Source organism: Vicia villosa, linkage group LG3, assembly GCF_029867415.1.
Source record: "Vicia villosa cultivar HV-30 ecotype Madison, WI linkage group LG3, Vvil1.0, whole genome shotgun sequence".
Classification (NCBI taxonomy): Eukaryota; Viridiplantae; Streptophyta; class Magnoliopsida; order Fabales; family Fabaceae; genus Vicia; species Vicia villosa.
In genome coordinates this window covers 74,186,981-74,208,729 of record NC_081182.1, presented here as the reverse complement: position 1 = coordinate 74,208,729, position 21,749 = coordinate 74,186,981, and the positions used below count along the sequence as shown (strand labels likewise).

At 37.8% G+C, this 21,749-nt stretch overlaps 1 long non-coding RNA gene across 1 annotated transcript; it reads right to left on the bottom strand.

The window, feature by feature from the left end:
• Positions 1–2,060: 2,060 nt before the first annotated feature.
• Positions 2,061–3,216, bottom strand: LOC131656105 (uncharacterized). Its single transcript, XR_009299991.1, has 2 exons — positions 2,959–3,216; positions 2,061–2,331 (listed from the first exon to the last, which is right to left on the bottom strand). It is a non-coding gene; the product is annotated as an uncharacterized LOC131656105 (long non-coding RNA).
• Positions 3,217–21,749: the final 18,533 nt, after the last annotated feature.

Genomic DNA, 21,749 nt, shown 5'->3' with positions numbered 1-21,749 from the left:
AGGACTGGAGATCATCATGAAGAATGGGGTGGGTACAAATATACTTTGAGCCTATTTCCTTTGTTTCTAAAACCGTGAACCAAACCACGTTACAACCTTCAAAAGACCTAATTGAAGCAAGGTTTATTTTGAAAGCATACTACAACAAGGTTGCGTTAACCTGACTCCTAAAGATTTTTGCAAATCGTTTCTTTTACCATACCTTTGCTTTGTCCATCACTTTAAATGTCTAGACAACTGTGTTTGGACTTTTGATTCATTTGCTATACATCAATAAAATCATTCCTACAATGACTTTGATTTCAAAATATGCTTTGAGCGTTGCATTAAAGTTTCCATTTTTGAATGAACATTTTATTTGCAAGCAAGTACTCGTCTTTCAAGGAAGTTCAAACAGACGAGAAACTTGATCAGTGATCCTATCAGGGGCACCTTACTTCAAAGATCTTGTTTTTTAAAAGTTATATTGGGGGCAAGTATTACCAACATTCATTTCAAAGAACTGAAGCAACGATCAGATAACAATCAGCCAGTCAGGGGCAGTCCTCTTCAGCAATCCCTAAGCAATTTATCAGTCCTTCTCAAAGGGATCATCAGTGTGACATAACAGATGTTGGCAGTGTTCTCGTGTTGAGGAATCAGAATTCCAATCTTCCCTCGCAAAAGAGTCTACCTCAGCTTTCATAACCAATTGCATCACATTGATCATTCATCACGCATAGAAAATTCATTATCATGCATGAAAACAAAATTCATGCTCATTTACATTCTTTCAAGGTCTCGTTGTTATCAAACATCTTACATCGAGATCTAAGTCCAACTAACTTGGCATTTACCAAGGTAGTTTCGCCTTACATTCATCAGTACATTAGCTGATAATGTTAACTCTCTATTATGTTCATCAGTACATTAGCTGATGTTAATCACCCTTTGTTGCTTTCATCAGTACATTAACTGACAATACGCACTTTTGTTGCCCCTCATTGGTACAATAGCTAATGTAAGACTTTCATCAGCACATTAGCTGATGTCAGTTGTCTCCTATTTCCCTTCATCAGTACATTAGCTGATGATTGGTCATAGTTATTTCATCCTTATCAGTACACTAGCTGGTATAGGACCTATCTTCGTCAGTACATTAACTGACGTTGGCCTATTTCCTCCTTCCCTATCAGTACATTAGCTGGTATAGGAGTCATTTTCGTCAGTACATTAGTTGATAAGAGTTCCCTCTTGTTTCCCTCATCAGTACATTAACTGGTGCAGGTCGATTTGTTTCACATCTTCAGTACATTAACTGATGATATCATCCTTTTTTTTCCCTCTTCAGTACATTAATTCGAGTCGTGTATCCTTTTCGTCTTTAGTCAGTACATTAGCTGATAATATATATCCTTTTGTTCATCAGTACATTAGCTGATGTTAATGTTCTCCTTTGCCTTCCTCAGTACACTGGCTGATATTGGTCCTTGTTTTTGTCCAGTGCTATTCTTGGATGCCACATTCCACTGATAGTTTGTCTCTTGTGGCGCCTGATTCCCCGCAAAATTCAACATATGTCTCGTATCATATTGCATTCAAGAAAAAAGAGTCCATGCATTGCATTTCATCTGCATAAGAAGGACAAAAATTTGGGTCTTCTGGTATTTAATTACTTTTCGCCATAGACGCCTGGCTCAAGATAATTAAATAGGGGCATCTGTCATACCCCAATTTTTGACCCAGATATTTTATTCATCTCTGGTTTGTCACATTCATACTTTGCATACATTCATCGTTTAACTATCGCGTCTTTGTATATTTAACGAAAAATTGACTTTTTATTTAAAGTCGAAAAAAAAAAACTTTTGCATCTCTAGTTGATTTTTGTTTCACATTGTTTTATATTTTTATTTCAAGACATTTTTGAATTGGAATTATTAATTAAAATCATATTTTAATTATTAATACTAATTTAAATTTGAATGGAAATAGAATTAAAATAATTCAATTGTCATTAACCATTTATTTATTTATTTTAAAATCTATTTCATTAAGATATTCATTCTTTTCGTCCAATAAATCAGTCCAAAAAAACTCCAATTTACAAAGATGTACCAAAAATTATTAAGTTACAGCCCAAAGTGTTTTTTTGCATCAATTTGCATTTGCATTTACATCAGTGTATTTGCATCAGCGGAAAAGACCAAAATAATACAAATTTCTTGTCTTCACGTGTCCCTGCTATGCCATGCTGCTACCTCTCCACCATGCCATAACACTCCAAGAAACCTGCTTCTTGCTGCTGCACATAACTGTCCAAAACTTGCACAAAAATGGCAAGACAAGTCCCTGCATCAAAAAGCAACAAAAACAGTTACTTCAATTGTTCAAATCTTCATACCATTTTCCCCCCAATTCTACATCTAAAACCCTAATCTCAGCCTATATAAACATGTACTCATCACAACAGCAAGAGGAAGAGGCAGCCACCAAAACTTAATAGAAATACTCTGCCATCTTGCTCTGCTAAACGATAGCCTGACCTTCAACACACATACTTCCCTATATTCATCCAACCACACCACACTCAACACTCTCTCACGATATCCACACCATACACACGCAAAATAGCAGAAAACCTTCACCCTCAATCCACCTCTCAAAGAACTCTGCTCAATACACTCTATAATCCTTACACTCAACAGAACTATAACACAAAAAACCTCACGAATCATCACCCCCTCACTCACTCAATCCGCAACATACCTTACAAACTTTCAACTCACATAACTCCATACTCACCTTTACACCAACTTCACCTCAATATACCACTCCATCAAAACCGAAAACTCATCCTTATTCACACATCAACTCAACATAAACGCAGAAGCAAAACACAGAGATCCACCGCAGTAAAAATCACCACTAAATCACGCACAGAACGAGTCAGAAGAAGAAAGACGCGGAGAATCATACCTGGGTTCGAGTGTTGTTTTCTTTATGCATTTTACATAGCTTATTTTCTTCTAACGTTTTGTGATTTGTATCTACTGCCCATAACAAAATCGAGAGAGTTTGAGTTTCTTCCATGACTTCGTGCGAGCATAAACTGAGAGAGAAATCGAGAGAGTCGAATCGAGATGAAGACAGAGTGGGGAGTTTGTGTTTTATATTTTCTTCGTGAAAACGGCCGCGAGAGAGAAGAAGATCAGAGGGTGATAGCCGGTGGATTTAGGGTTCTCTGAACCCGTTTCCTTTCTAAAATAAAAGGGGTTTGGATCTGGTTTTGAACCGGCTCGGCCCAAGGTCCTTCCATTTTTTATGTTTTGTTGTTTTGTTTCTTCTGTCATTGGGCCTCACCCCCCTGTTTCGAATACAACACCCCATGGCCCAATGTGCTTCTTTTTTTTTTACCAATTTTATTCTTTATTTTTTTTATATACCAAATTCTTTTTTTAAAATGATAAGTCATTCTTTTCTTTAATTAAAATTAGATTTATTTTTCTATAAAATCCTTAAAAATGTTTATATTATTTATTTAATTTATCTAAAGAACAAAGAGTATCTCATTTAGATGTATGTTTAGAATTTCTTTTCAAATATTATTTATATACCAAAATTTTTGTTTTAGATTTAAAGTTCCCTTTTAATTAAAAGTTATTATTTTCATAGAAAATACCAAAAATATCTTCACTTTATATGTATGTTTAGAATTTCTTTTCAAATACTTTAAAAAATGATACAAAAATAGCTTTTTCTTAATCGAGTCGAGTTTTGAGTTTTAATGGATGAATCAAGGAGGGTTCGTACGTACTTGTACGATTTGTCCTAAAAGTATTTGGGTGATGGCCGTTAAGCTTTTATTCGAATACTTGGATTCCATTAAACGCTCCATAAAACTCGATTTAATTCACCATTTTCTTTACAAAAAAAAAACACTTTCATTTAATCAAATCATTTTATCTATAATGGAAAGAAGAGTTTGTACGTACTTGTACAATTTGTTCTTTAAACATTTAGGCGATGGCCGTTAAGCCTTTGTTTGGATGTTTAAACTCCATTAAAGACTTTATAAAAATCAATTTAACAAACACTCTTTCAAGTATCTTAAGCGATGGCCGTTAAGCTTTTGTTTAAATACTTGGATCCAATTAAATGTCTTTCAACTCATCAAATCATCTTCATCACCTACGAGGAGGTTGTACGTACTTGTACAATTTTCTCTTTCAAACATTTGAGCGATGGCCGTTAAGCTTTTGTTTAAATGTTTGATTTCTCTTAACAAACAAACTTTCAATTCATTCATACCCTTTTACATTCTAAAACACTTTTTTTCATAAAACAAGACACTTATTCAATTTCAATACGAACATACTTCCACATGTGAAGATCTAACATCTTCCACTCGAATGCGATGATGGCCAAAATCATGTCTTATCTTGATTTAGTTATCCATTCTTGTAGTGATATCATATCCATGTGCGCGTAGTATTTCCATTTGAAAGCGATCGAGTACCTCTCGCTAAAATCAATCAACAAAACATTTCGTAGTTTTATCCCGAACTACGATTGCTCTGACTTTCCCATTGCATTAGGGAATACGTAGGCACAAGATACAAACGTCTTGGCGAGCACAATAATAAAAAAATCTTATTTTGTTTCTTCCTTCTTTCCAACCTAATAAATAACGCAAATAGATAATAAGCTAACAATTGATCACAAGATTAACTAAATGGGTCCCATCGAGTACGATGGAAGTGAGGGGTGCTAATACCTTCCCCTTGCTTAACCGACTCCCGAACCCTAATTTGGTTGCGATGACCATCTTATCCGTTCTTTTTTTTTAATTCGTGGGTTTTATCGATATTTTCCCTTTCCTTTTAGGAATAAATAAAGTTCGGTGGCGACTCTGTTGTACTTCGAATGCGTGAAAACGCGTCAAGTCACATTTTTACCGCTACACAATCGAACCATGAGCTTGAAAGCCGTGTGCCTTAGCACACTGGTCCTTCTATAAGGGCTTATCATATCATGATCATGTGCATTCAATAAAATCATGGGACGCTTGCATATTTAAATTTTGTGATCCTTTTTCCTTCTTTCTTCGCCTTCTAATAGCTATGTTTTTTCTTCACACATACTCACATAATTAACATGCAGATTCACATACACTCTGGATCCAGTCAACAACGATTCTGCTATTGCCCGTCATGACTTTGAAAATCCGATCTACCAAACTGAGGACGAAAGTGAGGAAGATTGTGAAGTGCCAAGAGAACTTGCAAGGCTGCTAGAACAAGAAGACAAGGCCATACAGCCTCACGAGGAGCCAATTGAGGTCATCAACTTGGGCAGCAACGAAGAAAAGAAAGAAGTCAAAATAGGGGCTGATTTAGAACACAGCGTCAAGCAAAGACTGATTCAAATGCCGCGAGACTACGTCGAGATATTCGCCTGGTCCTATGAGGATATGCCGGGCCTTGACACAGACATTGTAGTTCATCGCCTGCCAATCAAAGAAGGTAGCATTCCAGTCAAACAGAAACTACGAAGGAGTAGGCCTGATATGTCAAAAAAGATCAAAGACGAGGTTGAAAAACAGTTCAATGCCGGATTCCTAAAAGTTGTAAGTTATCCTCCTTGGATAGCTAACATCGTCCCTGTACCTAAAAAAGACGGGAAAGTCAGAATGTGCGTAGACTACAGAGATCTGAACCGGGCAAGCCCCAAAGATGATTTCCCTTTACCACACATCGATGTACTGGTTGACAATACCGCACAATGCAAGGTATTCTCCTTTATGGACGGATTCTCAGGGTACAATCAAATCAAGATGGCACCCGAAGACATGGAAAAAACAACCTTCACAACACCCTGGGGAACCTTTTGTTACAAAGTAATGCCCTTTGGTCTGAAAAACGCAGGAGCAACCTACCAACGTGCAATGGTAGCGCTATTTCATGATATGATTCATCAAGAAATAGAGGTGTATGTCGATGACATGATTGCAAAATCCAACACCGAGGAAGAACATTTGGGTCATTTACACAAGTTGTTTGACAGACTCAAGAAATACAAGTTGCGACTGAACCCAAATAAGTGTACCTTTGGAGTAAGATCCGGCAAACTCTTAGGTTTCATCGTCAGCAGCAAAGGTATTGAGGTTGATCCCGCCAAGGTTAAAGCCATTCAAGAAATGCCTATACCTCGTACTGAGAAACAAGTCAGAGGATTCTTGGGACGTCTAAATTACATCGCCCGATTTATTGCCCACATGACTACTACTTGTGTGCCGATCTTCAAACTGTTGAAGAAAGATCAAGTAGAAAGGTGGAATGACAAATGCCAGTTAGCCTTTGAAAAAATCAAAGAATATCTCCAAAAACCTCCAATCTTGTTGCCACCTGTGGAAGGCAGACCTCTGATAATGTACCTAACTGTGTTAGAAGACTCAATGGGGTGTGTACTAGGACAACATGACGAATCCGGCCGAAAGGAGCACGCAATCTACTATCTTAGCAAAAAGTTTACCGATTGTGAAACAAGATACTCACTACTCGAAAAAACTTGTTGTGCCTTAGCTTGGGCAGCTCGCCGACTAAGACAGTACATGCTAAATCACACCACTTTCCTAATCTCCAAGATGGATCCCATCAAATACGTGTTCGAAAAACCTGCTCTCTCTGGAAGAATAGCGAGATGGCAAATGATCTTAACAGAATATGACATTCAATACACTTCACAAAAAGCAATCAAAGGAAGTGTGGTAGCTGATCATCTGGCTCATCAAGCAGTGGACGATTATCAAGCATTGAACTTTGACTTCCCGGACGAAGACATTATGCTAGTCAATGACTACAAACAACCAGGACCAGCAGAAGGACCCGGGCTAGGAGCCCGGTGGACCATGGTTTTTGACGGAGCTTCTAATGCACTTGGCAATGGCATCGGAGCTGTGATCATTTCCCCCGCAGGAGGTCATACACCATTCACTGCCAGGTTATGCTTCAATTGCACTAACAATATAGCCGAATACGAAGCATGTATTCTGGGTCTTAAAGCTGCAATCGATCTAAGAATCAAATTCCTGGAAGTCTACGGAGACTCGGCCTTGGTAATCTACCAAGTCAAAGGGGAATGGGACACGAAGCACCCAAATCTAATTCCTTACAAAGCATATGTGCTGAGTTTGATTCTTTACTTCAAAGAAATCACTTTCGAACACATCCCACGCGAGGAAAATCAACTAGCTGACGCTTTAGCTACCATGTCATCCATGTTCAAAGTCAGGTGGGACAACGAGGCGCCTATGATCACCATCTACAGGCAAGATGAACCATCCTATTGCAATGAGATCAATACCGAAGGAACCGAGGAAAAACCATGGTTCCATGAGGTAAAAAGATATCTCGAAGCTCAGGAGTACCCTGAAGGGGCATCCATTAATGACAGAAAGTTTCTAAGGAGATTTGCTGCCAAATTCTTTCTAAGCAATGGAACCCTATACAAACGCAACCATGACTCGACTTTACTTCGCTGTGTAAACAAGAAGGAAGCAGAACAGATCATGGAAGAAATACACAATGGTGCCTTCGGTACTCATTCCAGTGGACATACAATGGCTAAAAAGATCCTTAGAGCAGGTTATTACTGGTCTACCATGGAAACAGACTGCCATCATCACTCCCGAACATGTCACAAATGCCAGATATACGCTGACAAAGTACATGTACCTCCAGTTCCATTAAGCGTCCTGACGGCTCCTTGGCCTTTTGCAATGTGGGGTATTGATATGATTGGAGAAATCAAACCTACTGCCTCCAACGGACATCGCTTTATCCTGGTCGCTATTGACTACTTCACAAAGTGGGTAGAAGCAGCTTCATTTGCTTCTGTCACCAAAAATGTGGTAGCCCGGTTCATCAAATACAATCTCATTTGTCGGTATGGCATCCCTGAACGGATTATCACGGACAATGGCACAAATCTGAACAACAGAATGATTACTGAACTTTGCACACAGTTCAAGATCAAACATCATAATTCCTCTCCATATCGACCAAAGATGAACGGCGCGGTGGAAGCTGCCAACAAGAACATCAAGAAAATCATACAAAAAATGACAGTAACCTACAAAGACTGGCATGAGATGTTACCTTTTGCTCTTCATGGTTATCGCACATCTGCGCGTACTTCAACAGGGGCAACTCCATTCTCCTTAGTCTATGGTATGGAGGCAGTTCTTCCAATTGAAATTCAGATTCCTTCCCTAAGGATTATGAAAGAAGCCAATCTAGACGAAGACGATTGGATTCAAACACGGTTGGACCAGATAAACTTGATTGATGAGAAAAGGCTCGCAGCTATTTGTCATGGTCAGCTATACCAAAAGCGCATGATCAAAGCCTTCAACAAAAAAGTCAAAAGTCAAGCATACCAAACTGGTGGCTTGGTTGTCAAACGCATCATCTTACCACAAGGTGATCCCAGAGGCAAATGGACTCCATGTTACTATGGACCATTCATAATCAAGAAAATATTCTCCGGCGGCGCCATGTTGCTTACCACCATGGATGGCGAGGATTTCCCACACCCTGTGAATGCTGACATAGTCAAAAAATACTTCTCTTAAAAAGAAAAAAAAACAGCTCGCTAAGTTGAAAACCTGAAAGGGCAACTTAGGCAAAAAAATGAGCGTCTCGGTGGATTGAAAACCCGAAAGGGCGGTCCAGGCAAAAATTAGAGACTAAACAAATACTATCCCGGTAGGCTGAAAACCTGAAAGGGCGGCCTAGGCAAAAGTTAGGGAATGAAGCATACAACTATGTTCCGTTCAGCTGCCCACTCACCATCAAGATTCAACACCTCAAAGACACCGATCAGTCTAATCACTTTCTTCCAACAAGTGAGGGATGAGATGCTCGAAGACAGATTGGCAATAGCAGAGTTGAAACTTGACTGGATCATTTTCACATAGCTATTTATCTTCATAAATATTTTTCAAAACTTTCTGACAGTTTCCTACTTCTAAGATTGTTGTCTCCCTGTGCTAACCCGCCTATCATGGCTCTTTTCAATGCAGCTCTTTCAAAAATCACTATTTTCACTTTTTCTGTTTTAAATGCGTAAGCGTCCCAATGATAATTTTGAATGAACATATACATTTGAATATGATTGATGTTTACCAGGAAAAACAGGAATGGCATTCAGGAAATGTCCCGATCATCTGGACATCATTCCATCAGAAGGAAGTCACCAAGAGAAACGCATTTCTCAGCAAATTCCTCAAAAAGATTTTCTCTTCAAAAGAAGTCTTATTCCCCATCAGGGTTGTTCCAGATTACTATCTTCAGAAGATGTGATCCCCGCACCCGGACTTGGTCAGATAGTGCATCGGAGGATTATGCATCTTCCTCATTCCCATTTGAAAGGGCATCAGAACTTCCAGTTACCTTTGGTTCCCCAAGCAGTAGTCAAAGATCCTTCAACGGGATACCCGGGTTCTCAAAGAATTTCCCCAGACGAGGGTACTCAAGCAAGACAAAAGATCATCAACGATCACAATACATTCATGTCCAGCTGACTAGTGGGAATTTATTTTTCCAATTAGAAGCTTGACATCACATTCATACATTCATACATTCATACATTCATACATTCATACATCATACATCATACATCATGCATCATGCGCATATTCATACACAACATAACATGCATATTTCTCCGGGAATATCTCACATTTACATGCATCATAAACATTGCATATCACTAACTTGATTTTTCAGGTAGGCAGATATCTTCAACAAAGATGTTCTCAATCACATGCCGTGTTCACCTGAATTCCATGAACGGTTCTCTCAGATATAATCAAGCCGAAGATTCATTCTGATCACTTACCAACTCAAAAACAAGCATCACAGATCTAAAGCGATACCTCAGACGGTTCCAAAACGATCTAACATTGCAGATCTAAAGCAATACCTCAGACGGTTCCAAGAACGATCTAACGTTGCAGATCTAAAGCGATACCTCAGACGGTTCCAAAACGATCTAACATTGCAGATCTAAAGCGATACCTCAGGCGGTTCCAGAACGATCTAACGTTGCAGATCTAAAGCGATACCTCAGACGGTTCCAAAACGATCTAACATTGCAGATCTAAAGCGATACCTCAGACGGTTCCACAATGATCAACTTCCAAAATCTAAATCGGAAAAACTTTGGACAAGTTCCGTAACGATTATCTTCCAAGACTTAAAGCGGTAACCTTGGACGGTTCCGAAATAGTCAACACAAAGACTTTCAAATCCTTCATCAAGATATAATCAATGAATTCATTCTGATGAACAAACCATCAACACATTCACCAGGTGGCATATGAAAGCCCATCTCAGGTAATGTTTCAATCTGCCAACAACATTTCGCAGACGACATTCGAATGCCACTTCCAACATCTCTTCTGATTAAGGTAAGTGCAAATTTTCAGGGCATCTAAATATTCAATCATCTTCTACCTTCAGATTTCAGACAATCTCTTCAGGTTTAAGAAGATTGAATAGGGGCAACTGTTATACCCCAAAATTTGCCCACATATTTTTCAAGGAAACTCCAATCTGAAAATTAAGGGTCTCATATCATCATGGATTTTTATTTCAACAAATATCCTGACATATGAAATACTTAGTTTTTAGAATTTTTCTTATACAGTAATTTGGCTTGCAGTTGAATTTATTCTTACGCAAACGCCAAATACTGTTTATTACTTCACACATGCTATTTATTTATTTACAGATAAATAGTACTGACACAATTGGTGCAGAGTTAAATCTTTTTGCAGGCGCAGAATCAGGAAACTCAGACTGTACTGGTAACAAGTAGATTATTATTATCTTTTGTTTCCCACTAATTTTTGTACTATATTCCATTATTTTCAAAAATCTTTTCAAATCTCTTTTTCAAAAATCAAATCTCTCTTTTCCCAACACTATCTCCACTTTCTTTCAAATCTTACTTCCACTCAAATTTTCCTTTTGTACGGAATCACACTATTCCCCAACGTCTCTATCCTTCTTTCCATTCAATAAATACCTCTCATTCTTCCATAAAATCTCACATCAAATTCTAATTCCTTTCTCAAAATTCCACTTCATAATCCATCTTCTCTTCTTCCCTAACAAGAATGGCAAAATGGATAGAGACACTGTCTCTTGCAGTCATCACCATTGCTACGGTGATCATGACTTTCTTCTGCCTGCATAGTCCTAAGGAGTGTGGACCTGCAATGGTTATGCTCCCAATCATCTACATGTTATTGTTCATAGCATGGGTCATTAATCGTCATTCTTAAAATTTGCCGTATTTCTTATTTCTTAAATGTACCGTTTATTCGTCGTACTGTTCAATATAGTATGTAATATTTGTACTGTCAGTATTAAATGTTGTACTATTTGTCATAATATTGCTTAATTACTAAGATAATATTTTGTGTGTTTTCTGCCAGTCAAATATTCCTATTTCTGTGCATTAAATGATTTTCAGGGTTATTATCGGTAATTTTGCCCGCATACCGTAAATATTAGTTATTTATTATGTCTGTGTTTTTAACAAGTCATGTAAATAAACTTTCATCTTTCTCATAAAACATAAAACAAAAACAACAAAAAAGAAAATTAACTTTGACTGTTGATTTTTCACTCTAACTGCTACATCAATACCTGAACAGTCAGTCGACAGCCAAACTGCTGGCAGTACAATTCTCAGTGTTTTGTACCATCAATCAAATCAATCTTTCACAATTCAAAATTCCAAGATTTTTGTTCTAGAAGTCTTCTGAATATCAAGCGATTAGCAGAGACTCAACACTGCACAAAAATCAGGTACGCTTAACTATCTCCTACACAAACAGTCCCTAATCAGGGTTTTTCTTGTTTTTACAGGAGCAACAAGTTTTTGAGAGCTCAAATGGATTTCATACACATCCATATATCTCAAAGTACCATCATACAAATTTTCAAACTTCAATTCACTCAGACGCACCGTCAGCAGCTCAAACAGTCAACAGACGACCCGTTTGACCAAAAAGGTCAACAGACAGTCAAAAATGAAATTTTTTGTCAAAGTCCATATTTTGTCAAAGGATTCATCATTTGATCATTGGATGATCATAATTCATCAAGGAAAGATCAAAAATCAACAAAACCCTAAGATTCAAAATTAGGGTTTTTGCCTGAAAAGTCAACTCAACTTTGACTGATCATAACTCTCTCATCCTTCATCCAAAAAATTCAAACCAAAGCTTGTTTTGAAGGAAATTCAATTATCTTTCAAATGCCATTGATCCCATGGTCATTGGATTCACCATTTGAAAAATATGATCAAAGACATTACAGGTCATTTTCAAAGTCAACAAAAAGACACTTTTTTCAAAAGGACACACAAGGAGCTTCAAAAATCATTTTGACATGAGACCAAAGGCATTGGTTAGAGGACTCTTTGAGGTTTCCAAAAAGTGCAAGATCTCCTTCATATGACAAAAATTGAGGGATTTACACCTTGTTAAAGTTGGCTAAATTTTGGAAAATGCATGAAACCAACATTGTTCAAAATTGCATTTTTTCCAAATGGGGCCAAGTTTTCAGCATTCAAACATCATTTCCATGATGATATGGGCCTCCCACGACCAAGACTAAGCCCACACCATTTTTTATCCATTTTTGGCATAATTTTATCTTATTTTAAGATTAAAATTAAAAAGAAAATGAAATGGATAAAGAATAGCTTGTATTCCAAGCAAGACTCATTCAACTCTGTCCCAAAGCAAAGTACAGCAGAGGAGAAGAAGAAAATCAAGCCATGGTGGCTTAAAGACAAAGCTACCAATGTTGAAAAAGTCAAGATTCCAAAAAACTCATCAATGCTTTTGGCTTAGTTTCTAAGCACTCTAATGCTTATAAATAGGCTATAGCACTTCAGTAAGAAAAGAGACAGAGATAGAGAGCAAAAACTCTTGCTTGTAACACACTTGTAATCTCTCAAAATATTCAAAGAATTTTGAAATTCGAATTCCAAATTTAAGTCACTTTCCATTCAAACTAAACACTCAAACACGTTCCTTGAGCTTCACTGAACATATCCAGGTCATTTGCAAGCTCTGAAACTCCTTGAATCGAACGCTACAGGTCTCGATTCATCCAAACTAAAACTGACTCGTGTCTCATAACCTAAGCATATCTAACACGATGTAGACATATATTTGCACTTGGTGTGGTGTGTAGATCATTTCTGGAGCTTTAATTGAGTTTTAGATGCTTACACACGAAGATACCATTTTAGGGTTCTTAAGCTAAAATTTGGGATCCTCTGATTTAGGCAAAATTAGGAGAAACCAATGACATATTTGAACTCAGGGGACGATTTTAAGCTTAACCATGGTCTCCTAAGTAATTTATATTGCTTGTATGAAATTTTGACATGTGCAGGTCTTGTAGCTACGGACGAAAACCGTCACTAAAGGCTTTACCTACGGTTGCAGAGCCTATAGCAACGGAGAGAGGAAGAAGATGAAGGCGTGGCAGGCTCTGGTTGGCCAGAATGCGCGCGCCAGCTTTTATTCAAATTCTTGGATCCTGTGTTGCGCTGTCTATGCTTTTGTCATGCTCCTCAAAATCTGAGCCCTCTGATTCACTTCCAATCAGATCCAACGTGCCAGATCTCTCACCACACCATGCTCCCTCACAAATTACCACACAGGATCAGTATCCTTTTATTTTCTATTTTATTTTTCTATTTTATTTTAATTTCTTTGCAAAATTAATTAAAAATAGTTTCAAAAATCCAAAAAATACACAAAAAATATTTTTAGACTTCTAAAATAATATATTATTTTCTGAAATAAAAATATTTTATTTTTCTTCAAAATTTCAATATTTTGTATAATTAATTAGTATATATTTATATATTTGCTTTTTAATTATTCTAACCAATCAAAAAATCATAAAAAAAATTGTTCTTTGTGTTAAATATTGTTTATATATTATAAACTAATTTTGTACATATTTTGAATAATTTTATCTTTAAGTTTTAATTATCTGTATAATTATTTGCATAATTATGTTTTAATTAACTTAAATCAATTTCAAATCAAATTTCAAAAATTCCAAAAAAATTAGTTTTGTTTTAAAATTAATTAACAAATATTTTGTACATATTTTAAACTTAATTTCTAGGTTTAAATCTATTTTCATCTCTTTTCTTCATTTTAATTTAATTAATCATGCATTAATTATAATTAAAACCAATCATAAAAAATCCAAAAAAACATGCCTTTTACTTTTCTTGCAATTTAAAATTCCTAGATAAATGTATAGGATGTCAAATTCATGTAAATAGGCTAGTTTACATTTCCCGCACAATCGATGTAATAGCGTAGATTTACTTTCCGCACTTTACATTTCCGCACTTTAATTTCCAGCAAATATAAACTGCGTGTATGTCAAAGATAAAATTGAACCGTTAGATCACTAACTTCAAAGATAAATATCTGAATCCAATCACAATCACACTTGCACCTCTTGAGGTAATCCCTTCTCATTCCTTTCAAAATCAAAGTCAAAATTCTACTATTTCGAGTACAAAATCGAACCTTGCTTTTATATCCGGTGAAAGGATAGATTTTTAAAGGAAATAGGATAAAGACCTTACAACTCAGGGTAGACCTCCTAGTTTGCTTGCTCAAATCAAAACAAACAAAATTCTCATACACTGTTGATTTTTCAAAACTTTCAAAAAAGACAATACTTTGTATACATCCAAACACGGATTATTACAAAGTTAACGTTCTTTTCAAAACATCTTTCGAAAGATAAACAAGCATTTTGTATACATCCACACACGGATCATTACAAAATTCAAATTACAAAGGTATTTGAAACCACATATGAGCAATTTCAGAGCAATTGAAAAGTGATCGAAAAACAAGTGAGCTAAGCAAACTTAAGAGCCCATGGATAACCATGGATACAAAGGGTGCTAACACCTTCCCTTTGTATAACCTACCCCCTTACCCAGAATTTCTTAAAGGTCTTTTTTCTGTTTCTTTTATAAACCTTTCCTTAATTGGATAAAATAAAAGGTCGGTGGCGACTCTGTGATATTTTCAAAAAATGCGAAAGCATTAAGCGACAAAAAAGAGTCAGTTCACGTATCTCTACAGATCAGAGGTATGGCCCGGTATTAAAAAATCGGAGGTCCACACGTATAAATCCTATTATGAGCGATGTGGTTAAAAAGGAAATCCAAAAACTGTTAGAAGCCGGAATAATATACCCTATATCCGATAGTAAATGGGTTAGCCCCGTTCATGTCGTACCAAAGTAAGGAGGAGTTACTGTAATCACTAACACAAAAGGCGAATCTGTAGCGCAATGTACCCAAACTGGATGGAGAATGTGCATTGACTATAGGAAGCTAAACAAAGCTACCCGAAAAGACCATTTCCCTTTACCTTTCATAGATCAAATGCTCGAACGCCTAGCTAAACACTCACATTTCTGTTATCTGGATGGATACTCCGGATTTTTCCAAATTCCTATCCACCCTGACGACCAAGAGAAGACCACATTTACCTGTCCTTATGGTACATTCGCTTATAGACGAATGCCCTTTGGGCTTTGCAATGCACCCGCGACCTTCCAAAGATGCATGATGGCAATATTTGCCGACTTCCTAGATGGAATAATGGAGGTCTTTATGGACGACTTCTCTGTCTGTGGAGGAAGTTTTGAAACATGTTTAGAGAACCTTGAATTGGTACTTAAACGATGCGTAAGCGTAAACCTAGTCCTTAATTGGGAAAAGTGCCATTTCATGGTTCGACAAGGAATTGTACTTGGACACATTGTATCTGATAGAGGGATTGAAGTAGATAAAGCAAAAATCGAAATTATCGAAAACCTTCAACCTCCCAAAACTGTTAGAGAAATAAGAAGTTTTCTAGGACACGCTGGTTTTTACCGATGCTTCATTAAGGATTTCTCTAAAATAACCAAACCCTTAACTGAATTACTAATGAAAGACACCGAATTTATTTTTACCGATAAATGCACTGAAGCATTTCATACGCTTAAACGAGCATTAATCTCTGCGCCAATTATGCAACCTCCCGACTGGAATGAGCCTTTCGAAATAATGTGTGACGCAAGTGATTATGCTGTAGGAGCCGTTCTAGGGCAAAGAAAAGATAAGAAACTACATGTCATATACTATGCGAGTAGAACCCTAGACGAAGCTCAAATGAATTATGCCACGACAGAAAAAGAATTATTAGCTGTCGTATTCGCATTAGACAAGTTCCGTTCTTACCTGGTAGGAGCCAAAATAATCATATACACTGACCACGCTGCCATTAGGTACCTCCTAACCAAGAAAGACGCCAAACCGAGATTGTTGAGATGGATCCTATTATTACAAGAGTTCGACTTGGAAATTAAAGATAAAAAGGGAACTGAAAATGTCGTAGCAGATCACCTCTCTCGATTGGAAAATCTGAAACCCGAACAAGTACCAATTGACGATGATTTCCCTTATGAAAGACTCATCGCTCAGTTAGAAGCCAATGAATTCGAACCATACCATCCAAACGCTGAAACCAACAAATTAGCAGAAATAGCTTTAGCCCGCTCTGACACACCTTGGTATGCAGATTTCGTAAACTACCTAGCTGCTGGTGTGCTTCCTCCTGATCTAAGTTACCAACAGAAGAAGAAATTCTTCCATGACCTAAAACATTACTATTGGGACGATCCACTCCTGTTCAAAAGAGGCCCCGATGGAATCTTTAGACGTTGTGTACCCGAGGAAGAAATAGGAAGTATAATAACACACTGCCATTCTGCACCGTGTGGAGGACACCATAGCACATCTAGAACCTGCGCCAAAATCCTCCAATCTGGACTCTTCTGGCCCAACCTGTGGAAAGATGTTTATTTTGCTGTACTAAACTGTGATAGATGCCAACGAACCGGAAACATTTCGAGACGCGATGAAATGCCTCAAAAGGGCATTCTGGAAGTAGAAATATTTGACGTTTAGGGAATAGACTTTATGGGTCCGTTTCCGTCATCGTTTGGAAATCAATATATACTCGTAGCCGTCGATTACGTTTCAAAATGGATAGAAGCTATCGCTTCTCCTACAAATGATACACGAGTAGTTATCAAACTCTTCAAAAACGTCATCTTTCCTAGGTTCGGTGTGCCTAGACTTGTAATTAGCGATGGTGGTTCCCATTTCATTTCAAGAATACTTGAGAAACTCCTTCGAAAATATGGAGTAAATCATCGAATAGCCACACCATACCATCCACAAACAAGCGGACAAGTAGAAGTATCTAACCGCGAAATAAAACAAATATTGGAGAAAACTGTTGCTATATCTAGAAAAGATTGGTCAACCAAGCTAAATGAAGCTTTATGGGCTTATAGAACAGCTTTCAAAACTCCAATAGGAACTACCCCATTCAAACTCGTTTATGGAAAATCATGCCACCTCCCGGTAGAGTTAGAACATAAAGCCTATTGGGCCATTAAGAACTTAAACCTAAACTACACTGCCGCTGGTGAGAAACGACTTCTAGACATAAACGAATTAGAAGAACTTAGACAAGACGCTAATGAAAACGCCAAAATCTATAAAGAGAGAACGAAAAAACGGCACGACAAGCGTATATCTAGGAAAAAATTTAGCATAGGCGATAAAGTACTTTTGTTTAATTCTAGACTAAAATTATTTCCTGGGAAGTTACGATCTAGATGGTCTGGCCCTTTCGAAATAACTAACATATTTCCGAGCGGAGCGATTGAAATCAAAGGAGAAACCGTCAAACCTTTTGTCGTAAATGGGCAACGTCTTAAGTATTACCATTATCTCGAACATGATGAAAACATCGAACTTTTTAAACTTGACGAGCTGCCCGCTCATTCGAAAAAATAGTTTTCTATTTTTAAATCGTCGAGCTTACGACATAAAACAAAGCGCTTGGTGGGAGACAACCCACAATTATTTTTATTTCTTTTACTATTTTATTTTTATTTTATTTTAAATTTTTAATTTTCGATTCTATTTTGAACTATTTTAGTTTTTCTACATCTTTATATTTTTCCTACATTTTATAATAATTACTATAATTATAACTGCTATCTTAAATCGAGAAAATATTTCCTTTTTATAATTATATTTATTATTATAACTTGTTACTTAATTTTATTTCATTTTTTATTTTACTTTTAAATCAACACTAGCCTAGTTCTAACTTAATCTTAATATTTTCAACTTCTAGGTTTTTTCTTAACTACTAACTAAGATGCAAGAAGTCGATAATATGGAAGTTGTGTTCCGTGGTAGAGGACAAGAAGCAAGATTTGATAAGCTGGCTGAAAGACAAATGGATTTGACTTGCTACCCTCACCAACCGACTATGGTAAGACTTGGTATCGAAGAAAGCGTTCTACACCTGCTAAACCAAATTGGTTGGACTGTTTCTCACCTGTTCCGCAAGTTTAGTACCTACCGGAAGCTCACTCTGGAATTCTTGAGCTCCCTGACCTATCTTCCTAACTGTGGACAAGGACTGAAAAAAGGAGTCATTCTCTTTAGACTCTTCGGTATGGAATTTAACTTTTGCATCCGAGATTTTGCTGAAATGCTAGAGCTACCTCATGGATCAGATGCATACACCCGAGTAGCTGAAGACAGCCTTGCATACTGGGAGTTGGAACGATATTGGGGCAAGATCACTGGAAATGACAACCCTGAAGAAAACGAATTCCAATCTGAGAACATCCATAACCCCGCTTTCAGATACTTCCATAAGATCATTGCTCACTACATCTTTGGTAAACCCGATAATGTCACTGAAGTTTCTAGAGAAGAGTTATTCATCATGTTCTGCTCCTCTCAGAATCGCCCGGTCAATGCTATCGCATTCATGCTAACAAACTTCGAGCGCATCACGCAAGACGAAGTTTCACCTATTAGGATCGGCGGATTTGTCACTATGATTGCTAATGCTATAGGAATGAGAGTACCTTTGCTTAGATTGACACCTCTTGGTTCCCACAATTCTATGGACATTCACTTCTGCTTTAACCGAGGTATCATCGGTAACCTTGGACCTGATCAGTTTGATTTACTCATTGATAACAAAGTATTGGATCAGTTCACCTTACCGAGTCCAAGGACGAGTGTGCACAACCCTGCTAACTGGCTTTACTATGGTCAGATTCCTGAGAGAGAACCCTCACCTGAAACCCCTCAAGCTTATGAACATTTTGATGAGGAAATGCACGTATCAGAATCTGAGCCTGACACTCCTCCTGGATACTATGACCCTAATCCTGAAGATGAACCCATTCCTGATTATGAACCTCTTTCTGAAGATGAACCTATACCCGAGTATGAGCCTGAGACTCCTTCTGAAAATTCTGCTGATGATTACACTATTGATATGACTGATGTCGAGCTCGAGCCACAACAACCCGCTGCATCCACCACATTAGTGAACCAAAGAATGCCTAATCGGAACACACACGAGCAAACCATCACTGCACTGCAACAATATGTACAACATGTGCACAACGAACTTCACACTTTGCAAATGCACTTCTTCGATTTCATCGACACCGTCAATGCTCAATTCGACGAAGTTTTCAAACACATTTATTCTAATGTGCACAGCAATAGACGTGGCTAGATGTTACCGTTTAGATTATTAGATTTTATTTCTAGTTTTAGCAATTTCTAATTCCTAGTTTAGAATTTTAAATATTCTGCACTTTTAAATTCTGTTTCTGTCAACACTCAGTACCAGTTTTAATTCCAAATGCATTATTTTACTCATTACTGCTACAGTGTTATACTGCATTACTATTAACTGCCATATATTCCTGGTTACCATTATTTTTGTTGTTTATAGTATGAAACAATGACACTGTTCTGAACTATTATTCCATACTTAATGTTATCTATCAGAACCTGTCTTGACCATTGCATGCGTGGAGATCACCTCCCTAAGCTAGGAGACGCACGTCTCCACCTCTGTGGGACCAGACCTCAGCATGCAAAGGACAGGAGACGCACGTCTCCATGCCCTGTCCCCCAGCAGATTGACTTCCTGAGACGCGCGTCTCCCAAGGGCAGCAGTCTGCATTGTTTGACCACGCAGAAGACTCTCTTTACTCCCCATTTTGAATTTTGAATTTGAATTTCAAAATTCATATTCAATCTTCTTCATTCTCCCCATTATTTCTTCCATTTAAACACCATTAACCCCATTCATCCTCCATCATTCACCTCTTTAACTCTACATCATTTCCCATTCCTCTATTCCATTCAAACTTCAAACACCACCATAATTCCATTTTAATTCTCCATTACCCACACCATTTTCAAACCTCACAATAAAACCACACCACCACCACTTTTCTTCTTCACAACCTCCAAACCATTTTCTACTCTTCTACTCTCCATACTAATTTTCTTTTCAAACTCATCATGCCTCCACGTTCAATCATCCGTAGTGTGCGTCCTAAGCGGCCACCTCCTAACCTTGCAAATACTATCTTTCGAGAGGATGACAACGATGCTCAAAGAACCAAATACCTTGCATTCTATGAACGTTCGGTTGTTCCCACAAAATTTGTGAACATCGAATGTCTAGAAACTCTGGGTCTCATTGATGGTGTCACCCGTTTACTCACTAAATCTAGCCTACACCATCTTTGTAACGAACCCGTACCAACTTATGAGCCGCTCGTCTTGGAGTTCTTGAGTTCTTTCAACTACGACACTCCTTCTGATCAACCACTCTCAACCGGTAGCATCCAATTTCGGATGTTCAACCGTGAATATACTCTGGATCAAGATGTCGTGGCTACGTACTTGCATTTTAATAATGCACCAAATACTCTCCGCACAATTTTTCAAGAACTCAATGGTCGTTCATGGGAACAACATGCTTTCGACCTCTGGTTTAATCTCACTGGCGAAGTTCCTACTGGTTGGAGGGCTCTACATGCTTCTCACATTCAAAACCCCGCTATACGTTATTTTCAGCGTGTTTTGGGGCATACTATTTTTGCGAGATCCAACAACCATAAGGTAAATCAGCATGAATTATTTTTCCTTTATTGTGCGCTAAACAACATCCGTTTCAATGCCGCACCTTTTATGCTCCAACACATCCAAAGCTGCGTCAACGCCCCTGCTACAAACCCCTTTCTGTTTGGCGGTATTATTACTTCCTTGGCCTGTGCCTTAGGTCTTGGTGATGAACTCATCTCCCTCTCTCATCTCATGATGCCTGCTCAGTCACTCGACCTCACTTATTGCCGTGACTCCCACTTGGTTTCACCCCGCCATGATGGCCGATACACTTTGGTCGTCAACAAAGTTCTGATTCCTTATGTCGTCCTTCCATGCCCTGAAAGAATCAACATCCGTTATGTTCAGCGTTGGAGGCTTATTGAAGACAATCCTCACGATAACCAACCTGAACATCCAAATGAACCTATGGATGCAAATGAAGAAGAACTCAACCACGAACAAGCTGATGTCAACCAACCTCCTCAAAACAACCCTCCGCCTATCACTCTTGATGCCATGTATGCTGCAATTCAACGACAAGACCAACTTTTTCAAGCTATGCAAACAAACCAAAATGAAACACTGAGGCTTATTCGAGAGATGCAACAAGAGCACCGTGACTATGC